We start from the raw sequence: 14,173 nt of genomic DNA, 5'->3' as shown, positions 1-14,173 counted from the left end.
CACTGTTCTCTCAGCCCCAAAAGCATGTCTGCCCGGACGTTAATCAACTTCTTATATATAAGCGAGATCGTGCTCTCGGGCATATGACCATCAAGGACTCGGTCCTCAAGGGGAGAGGACTCCGGCACCTTCTCACCCTCAACGAGGACTGATCGGAGGGCGTGACGCAGCTGGATATACCTGAAATACTCTGAGGGCCCCAGCTCATACTCAGTCTGCAACTCCTCGAAGGACTTCACCCTCCCCTTATGCAGCACATCTCCCACCTTGGATATACCTATCAGGTCCCACTTATCAAAGCCCTTCGTATGCCAGAGTCTTCCCAATCTTTCCGATTCAAACAATGGGGTAGCGAGGGTGAGCCTACCCTTCCAGCCCAACGAATCAGTCGCCATCTTCCATACACGCACCGCCACGCCTGTGGGCCCCGTAAGGGACGAGTCTAAGGACCGCGAATACAACGCCCTGTAGTAGTTGCCGCCACGCAGCAGCCACCTATCCATGGCATATCCAGGGCTGAGGGCAGGGCCATAAAGCCCATGGTTGATCGCGCTCAGCTGCGTGGCCCAGTAGTACCGTCGGATGTCTGGGAGCGCGATGCCCCCATCGTACCATGGGAGCGTCAACTTTGAAATAGCTATTCGCGGCCGCCCATCCCACAGGCCTTCGACCTCCCGAAAGTATTTGGCCGGTACCCAGTCCAAGGTGTTCTGGAGGGCGTAAAGGAAGCGGGGAAGAGACATCATTTTGAACAGGGCCGCACGCCCAACAAGGGAGAGCGGCAGCCTCCGCCAACCTTCAACATCTCGCCTCAAGCGCGCCAAGGGGGGGAGCAGATTCCTCTCATAGCGCACAGCAGGATCCATGGATATAAAAATCCCCAAATACACGAAACCCTGCTGGGCAACCTGTATCGAACATGTTCTAGGGATCGGTGGGACCTCGCCACTAAGAACGTACAAGTACGATTTGCCCCAATTAATCACAAGCCCCGAGTTCCTACCGAACGATGCGAGTACGTCACAGACCACTATAAGTGACTTCTTAGGTGAGGCAAGATACAGCAGGATATCATCGGCATAAAGCGAAATACGGTCCTCGTGATCAGGCGACCACCGAAGGCCCCGTATATCGGGGTGCCAACGTATCCACGCAGCCAACGGTTCAAGGGCGAGGGCGAACAACAGAGGCGACAGGGGACAACCCTGCCGAGTACCCCTACCAAGCTGAAACGGAGTAGATGCCCGACCATTCACCACAACATTCGCTAGCGGCCCCTCGTACAGCAACCGAACCCAACTCACAAAACCGCGACCGAAACCAAACTTGGCCAGCACGGCCCATAAGTATGCCCACTCCACCGTGTCAAAGGCCATCGTGGCATCAAGAGATGCCACAATAGCCGGTTCACGCAGCGTGCCCGCCCTGGCGATGACGCCATGAAGACGCCTAAGGTTTAATGCTGTGTTTCGGTGCGGGATGAAGCCAGATTGATCCGGGTGTACCAAATCGCCAAGTACCCTAATCAAGCGAGTAGCCAGGAGTTTGGCCAGAATTTTCGGCTCAGCGTTGAGGAGTGAAATGGGCCGATAGGAAGCGCACCTATCTCGGGGTTTACCCTCTTTATGTATGACCACGATCGACGCCAGCCGCTGATCCAACGGAAGGATCCCATCCCCCCGCGCCTCCAAAAACATGGCGCGCAGGTGAGGGGCGACCCTATCCGGGAACAGTTTGTACAGGTCGATCGGCAGTCCATTCGGTCCAGAGGCCTTACCCGAGTTTAAAGCGCGAATCGCCCCCGCCACCTCGTCAACCGTGATGTCACCATCCAAATCGTCCCTATCTATGTCAGAGAGGCAGGGCAACTTGATATCACGGAGGAGATCAGACGAGTCCTCGGGCGGCCTGTCCGACACCGAGGAATAAACCCTACGAAAATACTCCGCGAAACACTTCACAATCCCCTCAGGTTCCACAATCGCCTCTCCCCGCTCTCCCGTCAACTCTGGCACCACTCTATTGACCCGTTCCTTCCTGTCCAACCACGCCAGGAGATTCCCTGCCTTATCACCAACGTCATACAGGCGGCCCTGTTGTTCCCTACTGAGGGTCTTAGCGGCGTTCGTCACCAGGTCCCTATACTCCGCCTGCTTCAAGCAAAGCTCGTGCAGTGAGGACTCTGTAACCTCCTCCTCCATAGCCCCCTCAAGGGCCGCGATCTCCTCCTCCACTTGCCGCACCTCGCCATCCCTCCGATTCTTGGCAGCCACCACCAGGGAGAGGGCTTCCCCCCGAAGGACGGTCTTAAAAGCTTCCCACAGCGACACCGCCGAGTCCACGGTTCCCAGATTGTCCTTAAAGTAACTATCTACCTTCTTTACCAAGGCGCTGCGCATCTTGGGGTCTCGGAAATACCATGGGTTGATGGGGGCCACCCTCCCTCCTCCCTCCCGATCTAGATCCAGCCGGATCCACACTGGCGAATGGTCAGAGATGCCGCGTGCCATGTGCCTCGCCTCGGATATCAACGAGGCATGTGCAGCCAGAGTGAGCAGGTAATCAATCCTGGAGAGGCTACCATGCGCCCCGGAGTGAAACGTGTATTGACTCTGTGTGGGGTGCCGGAGCCTCCAGCAGTCTATCAGACCAAACGTATCCAGGAAGTCTGGAAGCCATTTCTGAGCCCCCCCTGTGTCCCTGGGCGGGTATCTATCCAACAGTCCGGAGCCCACAGCGTTGAAATCCCCTCCCACCACCAGCATTCCCCCCGGGAGAGTCAGCAAAGCCCTGCCCAGTTCAGCAAATGTGGAGGCCTGCAGGGCCGGCGGGACATAAACCGAAACCAAAACCAAAGTCCTTCCTTCCCACCGCCCCGCCACCGCCACAAACCTCCCCCTATCATCAACAATGGTGGAGTCCACCTCAAAAGGCAACGATGCTCTAACGAGGATGCCCACACCCCTAGACCCAGAAGAGAATCCCGAGTGTGCAATGAATTTATACCCCTTCCTATTCAGGGCATAGCACGTATTACCTATGAGATGCGTCTCCTGCAGCAGGACAACATCTGGCATTGAGCGTTTCAAAAATTGCAAAACAATCCCCCTCTTGATGCGATCCCCCAAACCATTAACATTCCAGCTTATAACACTTAAGCCCCTACCCCCCATCCTCAAACGGAAAGAGGCCCACCCCACACCCGAGGAACCACCATGGAACAGCCCTGAGGATAATCATCATGCCTTGCAGAAATAAACCCCCCAACAACAAACTCAAAATCCCCAAAACTCCCCCCACCCTGCACCCCTGCTGCAGCTTACAAAGCCCCCCCAACTTGCAGTGTGCCTGTCGCCCTACAAAAACAAAAAATCTACAAAAAGTACCCTAAGGGAGGAAAAGAGCACCCCTCGTCCTCCCGCAACCCTCCACAGTTACTGCACTCCGTTCAAATCTTCAAGTATGGTCAAATCAAGTCAGGCCGGCTCTGAAATATCAGCCCTGTCCATCCCGGCCACTGTCTCCATGCTCGGCTGTGTCGTCCCCCGTCCGTCGCCGGGGCAAAGCGTCCAGCCATTCGTCGGCCATAACAGGAGAGTCAAAAAAGAATGTCCGATCTTCATGCACCACCCGTAGTCTGGCAGGGAAAAGCATGGCATACTTCAGATCCAGTTCCCGAAGTCTCCGCTTCACCCCCAGGAAGCTCTGTCTCTGTCTCTGCACCTGCTGGGTGAAGTCCGGATAAAAATTCACCGACGCATTCTGGAAGGGGACTGGGCCCGTCACCCTCGAAGCTTGCAGGATAGCGTCCCGATCTCGAAAATGAAAGAGCCGGGCGACAATCGGCCGCGGCGGGGCACCCGCCTTGGGCCGCCCGCCCGGCACCCTATGGGCCCTTTCCACCGCAAAAAACTTTCCAAGGCCCTTAGGCTTCAGATGAGTGAGGACCAAATCCTCCACCAGCAGGTCCGCCGAGGCCTCATCCAAGGACTCCGGGACCCCGATGACGCGCACGTTGTTGCGCCTGGCCCGGCTCTCGAAGTCCTCAAGTCGGCGGGCGGCGAGGTCACTCTCGGCCCTCAACTTCCGAACCTCGGTCTGCAGATCCGCTACATCATCAGTGAGGCCCGTGGTCTTGTGGTCCAGGTTCTTGACGCGTTCGTTCGTCTTGCCCAGATCCGAGCGGATCAGATTGACGTCTACCAGGATGGCATCCACCTTATGCGCCAGGGCCTCGAACTGTCTCCCCATCGAGGACTGCATCCCGTCGAGCGCGCCCATGACATCCTGGAGGGAGAGCTCCGGTGTCCCAGGCGAGTCCTCCTTCTGGGCATCCGGCGCCTGGCTCGACCCACTCGGCGATGCTTTCAGGAGGGCGTAGCGGTCCATACTGTTGACTTGGGAATACGTTCCCCGCCTGGTGGACTTAGTCTTCAGCCGATCCCCTTCTGCTTTGCCCGACATAATGGACTCCAGGCAGTTAAGACTGTTCCCTCTCAGAGAGAGGAATAAGGAGTGAGCAGGTCCGCCTTGTGCCGCCAGAGCAGCCCGCCGAGCGTCCCTGGGGTAATAAAGCCACCCAGAGCTCTACAGTGTCCGGGCAGACAAAGGGAACGAAACCGAAAGTGAAAGAGCGAGGACCTCCGTCCGACAGTTCACACCTCGCCAGGCCGTTGTTGATCAACTAGGAGTCGGGCATCCTGCCAACTCTAGCCCCTGGCATCCCCGGGAGTTAGGCCACAATCTTCCGCCAGTCGTAAGTCCGGTTCCCGATGGGCGATCCGACCGTGGGTAGCATCAATCGCCTCCCTGACAACTCAGCAACACGGTGCCATGCATACCATCAGGATTAGAGACAGGATAGTCGACGGAGGGCGCGAGGGTCTCGGGAGCTCTAAGCTCACGCGGCCATCTTAGTCAAGCGCTAGGCTCCTCCCCCTTTCAGTTATATTCTTAATATATTTCTTTATATTCTGACTTTTGTCAGGAATGTAAGTACAGTAATGTTGTACTTTCAGCATTCCGCAAACTCCTCCCTCTGTTGCCAATATAACGTCACGGGCAAGTCGATTTTGCATTACCATAGCTCTCATGGCAACCATTTCAGTTTTTACTATTAAGAACCCTCCAGCTGTGTTTGTTGATAAACGATCCACAACTGTAGACAATTTTCTAATTTTATGTGCATTCAGAGATATTCCAACTGCTGGGATCAGTGCTCCAAAAATATCACCAATAATTTCTCTGACCAACTTTCCCTCCTTCTATGTGTTAGATGTCAATCTATTTCATGCAATCCATTTTCTCCCCTTTCCATATGAAATATTTTTGGAAAGACCAGGCCTACGTAGCAAGTTCCGTACCAATGGTCTGGCAACCTATAATAAGCTCTGTTCCCACACATGTAATATATTCCAGGGAATACCGGATCTTTTCCTCATTTAAATCACCATCCTCCCATGATTTTGTATAAAACCTGGCACTCACTTGCACCCACAAAGTAATTGTCATATACAGTGTTATCTCTACTTATGCATAATTTCCTTTTCTGAGGCCAATCTAAAGCCATTGCTGGGTTTGTTTCTCCTTTGAAATGATTTTCCTTCCCAACATCCCAAAATGGTGTTTCCCTTCTTTCCCCAGTCACATTCTTTTGCATTTCAATTCTCCTCTTTTCCACCATATTCAGGACAGTTTTGTCTTCTTTTCTTAAATTACAAGTAAGGTTATTTTTAAACACTTCTTCTAAAGTTAGTTTCCTAGTTTCTAGGAAAAATTCACCAAGAGTTTTACCAGGCTTCACCTTGTTCAATACAGGAACTATAGGAACTTGTGAGAAAATATTATCTATGTCAGTGTAATAATATTCTAATTTGCCTGTTTTATAAAACGAACTTGCTAGGACACTACAAGTCATCCCATATGTCAGAGGAAGGTGATGATAAGTAACACCTTCAGATACAGATGCAGGCAACTGCATACAGACATAACAATCTCTAACATCCATTGTTTCAACGTACTCATATAATAGCTTTGTGAAAACATTCTTAGAAAAATCATTTATAGACTTCTCTGTGAAGTTCTGTTTTATCTAACGGTTTTGTGAAATGACTGTCATCAGAGTTTTGACTAATAGTTCCATTCATTGAGTGTCTGTCTACGTTTTCAAATGTTGTTCTAAATGAAACAGTTATTGCCAATATAATCCCAACAAGCATTAATAATCCTGTACAACAAAAACACATTCTACACCATCTTCGGAATCCATATGTTGGATTTCTATTTTTAGTGTTTGCCATTTTGTCAATAATCAGTGTCTTTTGATTTAGCCTTTTTCTTCCAAAAAAAAAAATCTTTGTCTAAACCTAAGGCTTTTAGTTGCCTACTTGGTTCTCTCTGGTCATCTGTCTTATCCGGGCTTTCAATTCCTTTCAGAGTTCTTTTGTCTCTATAATTCATCTGTGAATCATTCTTATCCGTGGGCTCACAATCTCCATTCAATATTTCTCGATCATCCGTTTCTTCTCTGGTATCAGTCAATATTACTCTCAGGATCTCCGAGCCTTATTCTACCTTGTCCACTACCAGCACAGTCACACTCAGACTTTCTCGGCTATCAGCTTCCGCTTGTATATCAGGAAGTGCCACATATGTCCATTCCGGTGACTTGTACTTCTGGTTAGGCCTTTTTATCCTTTCTGTACGTTGCAAGTGCTTCTGATCCGTGTCCTCTTGTTTTTCCTGACTGGACACTTCATTCACTTGTTCAGCATTGTTATGCTTTATTCTTGTCAGTCGGTATCTCAATTTCTTAATTTTGTTGGGCCAAGTATCTTCCTTCAATGGCCTTTCAATTTAGTTATTTTCTCATCTCGTTCGGTTTTCCAAGCCCTTTTTCTCAAATTTCTTCCCCCTTTATCTTCTGCTTCACTTTCTTCTGAATCTGTCTCCATTTGGATATCACTTTCTTTTAATTTTATTCTCAATATTTCAGGTTCACTGTCAGAATCTATCCCTCCTCGTGTTTCTTCCACACAATCTTCCTGCTGACTATCTGACCCTTTTTCTACCCGTTTGTGTTGTGTCCCTAAACCTCCTCGGGGTTCTTCCGCAATTCCTTCACCCTCACTCTCTGTATCTAATTCCTTTCCCTCTATCTCTAACATTTCTGGAGGAATCTCTCTTGTACTTGTACTCGGGATTTCTTTGACAAAGATTACTTGTTCAGTTTCTCCAGTTTCATGATTAGTTCTTCTTCGTATTCCTGCTTGTTCTGTCTCAGATTCAGAACTGGTATCTGAAATTTCAAGGCGTCATCTTAATGGTACATTTTCTTGACCAATAATTTGACTTGGACCTTGTTCATCTGCTTCTGGTTCTTGTCTTGTTTTCGTTTCTTCTGATTTGGATTCTGAACTGGTATCTGATACTTCTCGATGTTCTTCTGCAGATTGGTCTTCCGGATTTGGGACTCGAAGTGTATTATTATTATTATTAACAACACTTATAGAGCGCTCGGCTACCTCCAACGGAAGTGTCCCGGCGCTAGCATCCTAACTAAGAGGGGGAGAGACCAGGGAGGATCACTGTATCTAGGGCAAACCAAAAAGCCAAGTCTTAAGAGCTCTCCTAAACGGGATTTCCGCCTCTACATTTCTGAGATCATTGGGCATAGTACTCCATAATGTAGCAGTTTTGACAGAGAACGCACGGCCGCCGGTCATTGCCTTCCTAAAGCGAGGAGTGACCAAAAGATTATAACTGTTAGATCTGAGTGCCCTCGCTTGATGGTATTTCTGGAGCCTCTGCTTCAGATAATCAGGACCTGCCCCTCTTATTGCTCTGTTTGCCAATACTAGAGCTTTAAACTCTACCCTTCTCCTCACTGGTAACCAATGTAGGCTGCGTAGATGGGGGGCGATATGATGTCGCAGTGGCACATTCCTGATTAGCCTGGCTGCTGCATTTTGAATGAGCTGTAGTCTCCTCATCAAATACTCTGGGAGACCAATATAGAGGCCATTAGCATAGTCGAGTTGAGATGAGATTAGGGCATAGACCACTGACTTCCTGCAATCCAACGGCAGGAAGTGAAGGAATCTACGCAGGGCCTTAAGTTCCCAAAAGCCCTGAGAGGACACATGTGTAATTTGTGCCTTGCCTGTAAGTTGGTAATCGAACCTGACACCCAAATTCCTCGCCGAGGATACAGGTAGCGGGGGTGGGTTTAGCTCGGCTGGCCACCATAGCTCAGTACACGGAAGAATTGGTTGATTAAAAAATAAGACCTCCGTCTTATCAGTGTTCAGCTTTAGGCAGCTGTCCGTCATCCATGATGAAATATTTAGGAGGCATTGCCTAAAATTGGCGAAGGCTGTCTCGCTTTGTTCTTTAAAAGAGAACACAAGTTGAGTGTTATCTGCATACGAGACAACCTTCACCCCCCATTTTTCTACAATTGCCGCAAGGGAAGCCAGATAAACATTAAAAAGTGTGCGGCTTAAAGCAGAACCCTGTGGAACCCCATAAGGCATAGGGCCAGAGCTGGAGACATAGGGGTGCAAAAATACTTGTTGTGACCGTCATTCAAGAAATGACCGAAACCAGCTCAAGACAGTCCCTGTTACTCCTAAATGGTATAATATGTTCAGGAGGATCCTATGGGAAACCATGTCAAAGGCTGCGGACAGATCCAGCAGCACCAACATTGCACAGTTTCCCTGATCTAAGGTTTCACGAATTGATTCTGCCACCTCCAGAAGGGCTGTCTCCATACTGTATCCTGTCCTAAACCCTGACTGAGAGTCGTGAAGATGATTATTAGATTCTAGAAATTCTGAAAGTTGTCTCTGGACTTCTTTTTCTAAGATTTTGGCAGGTGCAGGCAGGAGAGAAATAGGCCTAAAATTTTGGGGCTCTGCTCGATCAGCATCCACTTTCTTGAGAATAGGCCGAACAAAGGCCCTTTTCCAACTAGTTGGAAAGATCTCAGTCTCCAAGGAGGTATTCCAGATTGAATTCAGGATACCATTAAGCCCAGGTGCTAAAAGCTTAAAAAATCTGGCAGGACAGGGGTCAAGAGGTGAGCCTGATTTTATTTTCATTAGTTCTTTCAGAGATGCCTCCATCTCAAATGGACAAAAAGCTGACCATTTATCTGATGTGTCAAAAGTTGCCACATCGGGCGTTCCTGATACAGGAAAGGCAGAGTAAATGGTTGAAATTTTATTTTGAAGAAAGACAGCTGGTTCCTCACAGAGAGCCACAGATGGGGGAATCATGCTCTTCGAGGCCTGAGGTTTCTTAAAGCCTTCTACTATCTTGAAAATTTCTTTGGGGGAGTTGTCAGAGTCCATAATCTGTGTTGCCACATATTCCCTAATATTCCTACGCTTCAAACTGTGGAATTTCCTCTGTGCTGCCTTATATTCACACTTGGCTGAGGGTTCACAATTTCTTCTGCAGGCACGCTCGAGCCTTTTACACAGGCTTTTCTCCATACGGAGCGCCGTGTTAAACCAGGGGGCCGAGGGTTTGTTCCTGGACAGTTTAACTGACCTAATAGTGGCCAGTTTGTCGAGGGCTGAATTAACCCAGGCATTAAAAAGAGGAGCATCGAGATTAGGATCGCCGGAGAGTTCGGGGGAGGTGTTATATAATTCCCCAACCATAGATTCAGGTATAACCTTCCTCCAGTTCCTCCTGTTCTCCGTGATAGAACTCCTATGGCTATCACAGACCCTCCAAGTCAGCCTAAATGTGACCAACATATGGTCCGACAAGGTCACCGGTAAGGGCTCCTCCACCTGAATGACTGGATCATTAGTAAAGAGGAGATCTAAAATATGGCCAGCTGCATGAGTCGGGTATGAAACCTTTTGAGTCAAATTTAGACCTTTAAGGGTATCTCCTAATTGAATGGCTAAAGGGCAGTTCACATTGTCCATATGGACATTAAAATTACCAAGAACGGTGAAATTGGAGTACCTCAAAGAAAGGTAAGCGATACAGTCATACAGTTTCGGCCAATAAGTGGCCACGGTATTAGGGGGTCTGTAGACCAAGAGCCCTGCCATAGAGGAGGTTGTGGAAAACTTGACATAAAAAAACATGGCCTCAATGGGCCCAATGTCATCAATTTTCTTATGTGTATGACTGGCATGAATCCAGTTCTTCACTCCTGCACACTTCACAGCAGTTGTCGTTGTCAGAATCACTTGACGTGGTCTTCCCCAGCGTGGAACCAGACAATTCCTTCTTCGGTGTAGTTTTGTGCGGACCCAATCTCCTGGACTTAGTTCGTGAGCTGTCTTCTTTTTAAGAGTGGTCGCATCTGGTCCAACCTGATGAAACACAGAATGTACCATATCAGCCAATCCTTTACAATAGTCCAAGATGAAGTCATCAGATATAGGCAGCAGTTTGTTGACAGGAATGAAAACATGTCTCATTGCTCTGCCCATTATGATCTCATGGGGGCTCAGACCAGTTTTCCTATAAGGAATTGATCTAATGCTCATTAAGACAAGAGGCAAGACATCTGGCCATTTGAGACCTGTGGCTAAACACATCTTTCCCAATCTGTTCTTTATGGTGCCATTCATTTGTTCCACTACGCCAGAAGCCTCTGGTCGGTAGGCACAATGCAAGTTGTACTTTTAATGCTTCACAAATCAGTTTTATAATTTCATTCTGAAAATGTTTTCCTCTATCTGTTTCAATTGTTACTGGGAAACCAAACCTAGGAATGAACTCTCTCAGTAGGAGTTTCGCTACAGTAACTCCATCATTCCTTCTGGTCGGGTAAGCCTCAACCCAACGAGAAAACAGACAAACAATCACTAGTACATATCTTAACCTGTTGCATGAGGGGATTTCAATGAAATCAAGCTGCATAGATGTGAAAGGACCTCCCTCCCGTCCTATGGTTCCCAAGCTCACAACAGTTTTCCTTCCTGGATTAAATTGCTGGCATATGAGACATCTCTGGCAAAGGCTCTCAGCTATAAGCCGGAATTTTGCATTATACCAAGTTTGTTTGAAAAGTCTAATCATGGCATCTCTTCCAATGTGTGCTTGGCCATGGTACATCCGTGCCATGGTAGAGATCATGCTATCAGGCGTTACTGGTCTTCCATCTCTGTAAACCCAAACTCTGTCTACCTCCTGTTGTGTACATCCTGATTTTATCCATTGTTTTTTCTCCTCTTCCTCTGTTGCTTCCTGTAACTGTCTCACCTCATCCCATGTACTTACTATGTTAGTAAAAAGCAAGGGACATAAATCCATTTCCTTTTCCCTGTTACGATTCAATCAGGTCTGGTTTCGAGCACAGTATTGGGCAATGTCATTTGCAAATTTGTTTCCAGCGGACACATAATCTGTTCCTTTCTTGTGTGCTGCACATTTTACGACAGCTATCTGTTTAGGCAGCTGGATCGCCTCAAGTAACTTGCCAACTATTTCTGCATTTCTAATTGGAGTTCCACTTGACGTCAAGAAACCTCTTTGGGACCAAATCTGCCCAAAGTCGGTTGCAACAGTGCACACAGCATATGCTGCACTCAAGATTCCTTCTTCAGTTCTCAGGCATGACCCGTCTACAAACATCACATAGTCAGACTCTTTCAAAGGCATGTCCTTTATATCAGGACGTGGTTTGGTGCAAAAATCAAGCACTTCCAGACAATCATGATCAACGTCATCCTTCACTTCTGCATTCACAGCATCGGGCAGTAACGTTGATGGGTTCACATTAGTACATCTTACAAGATTCACATTTGTAACACCCAAAATCACCTTATCATATTTAGTTAGACAACTATGCGTCATGAACTGTGTTTTACTTCTCGTCAAAAGGATTGCCACATCATGTGGGACAAACACTCTCACAGGATATCCCATTCCAATTCCTTAACTTTTCTCTAAGCTTTTACATGTGGCAGCTAATGCTTTCAAACATCCAGGCAATGCTACAGCTACTGGATCTAGTACAGCTGAAAAATAGGCAATTGGTCTTCTCAATCTTCCATGTCTCTGCACTAACACGGAAAGAGCACATCCATCTCTCTCACTGCAATAAAGCTCAAATTATTTTTCATAATCAGGCATTCCAAGAGCCAGTGCTTCACACAAGCTGTCTCTCAATTGTTTAAAATATTTCATCTCTTTTTTATTCAGCTCAATTGGATCTCTCACATCACTCTTTGTCAAATGCACCAATGGTTTTGCAATCAAAGAAAAATTACTAATCCACTGGCGACAGTATCCCACCATTCCAAGAAACATTCTGACTTCTCTCGGTGTCATTGGAGCTCTCATTCCTTTAATGATTTTAATTCTATCCAAGGTTACTTTTCTCAGGCCTTTTTCAATCTTATGACCTAAGTATTGTACTTATTTTCCACAAAACTGCAATTTTGATGGTGATACTTTAAGTCCTACATCTGCCAAATGATTTAACAGTGCAATTGTGTCAACCACACAGGCTTCTGGCGTCTTCGATGCCACTAATATGTCATCGATATATTGGACTAGCACTGAACTTTCTGGCATCTTCAAATCTTCCAGTGATTTCTTTAAGATCTGATTAAATATTGAAGGGCTTTCTGTATACCCCTGAGGGATACGACACCGTGCCAAAATACGATCGCCAAACCGGAACGCAAAAATTGGTTGGCTATCACGGTGCAATGGAATAGAAAAGAAAGCATGACACAAATCAATGACTGTGTACCATTCTGCATCATGGGGAATCTGATATAGAATAACGGAAGGGTTTGGCACAATGGGACAGCAAGGAACAACAACCTTGTTCACCTTTCTCAAATCCTGCACTATTCTAAAAGTCCCATTTGGGTTCTTCAAACCCATGATCGGTGAATTACATGGACTGCTCATTATCTCTCTTAGAATTCCTTGTTCAATCATTCTGTCTATTATAGGTGTTACTCCTGTAATGATCTCTGGTGTCAACTTGTACTGAGGAGTATTTGGGTAATTTACTCCTTCTTTTACAGTTATTTTCACAGGATCTACCCTTTTCATTAATCCGACATCTTCTCCTGTGAAATCCCACGCTTCTGTTTTCACTGTCTCTTTTAATTCCTGAGGTATTCCCTCTGGATCAAATACAACAAATGCATCAGTAATTTCTGGTTCTAGGTTAGCCATGGTCATTCTATAAAGTACATCATCAACTGGAGTTTCAAAAGCTATACCATCAGGTGTACAAAAGATGGTGCAATTCATTTTACAAAGTAAGTCCCTACCTAACAGATTTACAGGACTAGTGTCAAATACTACAAAGTGATGCATGTCAGCAAATTTCCCTATTCTAACCTTTACAGGATCGGTAAGATGGGCTTTTATCTGTTTATTAGAAACTCCAACCACTTGGATTGTCTCACCAGAGAGAGGAAGATTTTTTACTTCAACTGATCTAACAGTCGAACGAGTAGCACCAGTGTCCACTAGGAAAGTAACTTTTACTTCATTCACCTTTCCATCCACAAAGGGTCCCGTCTGGTCTACTTCTAGAGCTGCCAAGTACGCACTCCTCTTCCTCTCCTAGGCACCGTCAATAACTTTCCTCTGACTCGCTTTCATCACGTTGCAGCCAATCCTGCGAAATGGCACCAGCGCACAGTAGCTTTGTTACCTGTTCTTCATTGTAGAATCCTGTCTCATTACTGTATCTTTGAGGATTTAGGTTCTGTGGAAAAGGTGGCTTTGGCACCTGACACTGTTGTGTAACAACCTGCTGCTGTTGCGGCGGTTGGCAACTCACCTCATTCTGCACCTGTGGGTTCAATGAAGTATTATCACCATTAGCTTTCGGTGGCATTTACACTCGGATTTCCAATGCGCTAATTTTCCGCAATTATGACATGGCCACTTCTTTTTAGCCTCATCTATGCTAATCTGCCCTTTTCCCTTTCCAATATTAGTTTTTTGTCTTGCTTGCTCTGTTCCACTGGTTTGTTCAATTAACTGGGCTTCTTGTCGCACCGCTACTTTAACCTGTGCCCACATTGCCTTTTCCTTCAATTTTCGTTGTTTGGCTTCAATTTCATCACTAAAATATTTTGCATGTCGCAACACTTCATCTATTTTCTTATTTTGCCAATCTACCGTATGTTGTTTAATCATTTCACTAACTTCAGGCCTTAAA

The sequence above is a fragment of the Triturus cristatus genome, chromosome 6 (genome assembly GCF_964204655.1).
Source record: "Triturus cristatus chromosome 6, aTriCri1.1, whole genome shotgun sequence".
NCBI classification, from domain to species: domain Eukaryota; kingdom Metazoa; phylum Chordata; class Amphibia; order Caudata; family Salamandridae; genus Triturus; species Triturus cristatus.
This window is presented reverse-complemented; position numbering follows the sequence as displayed.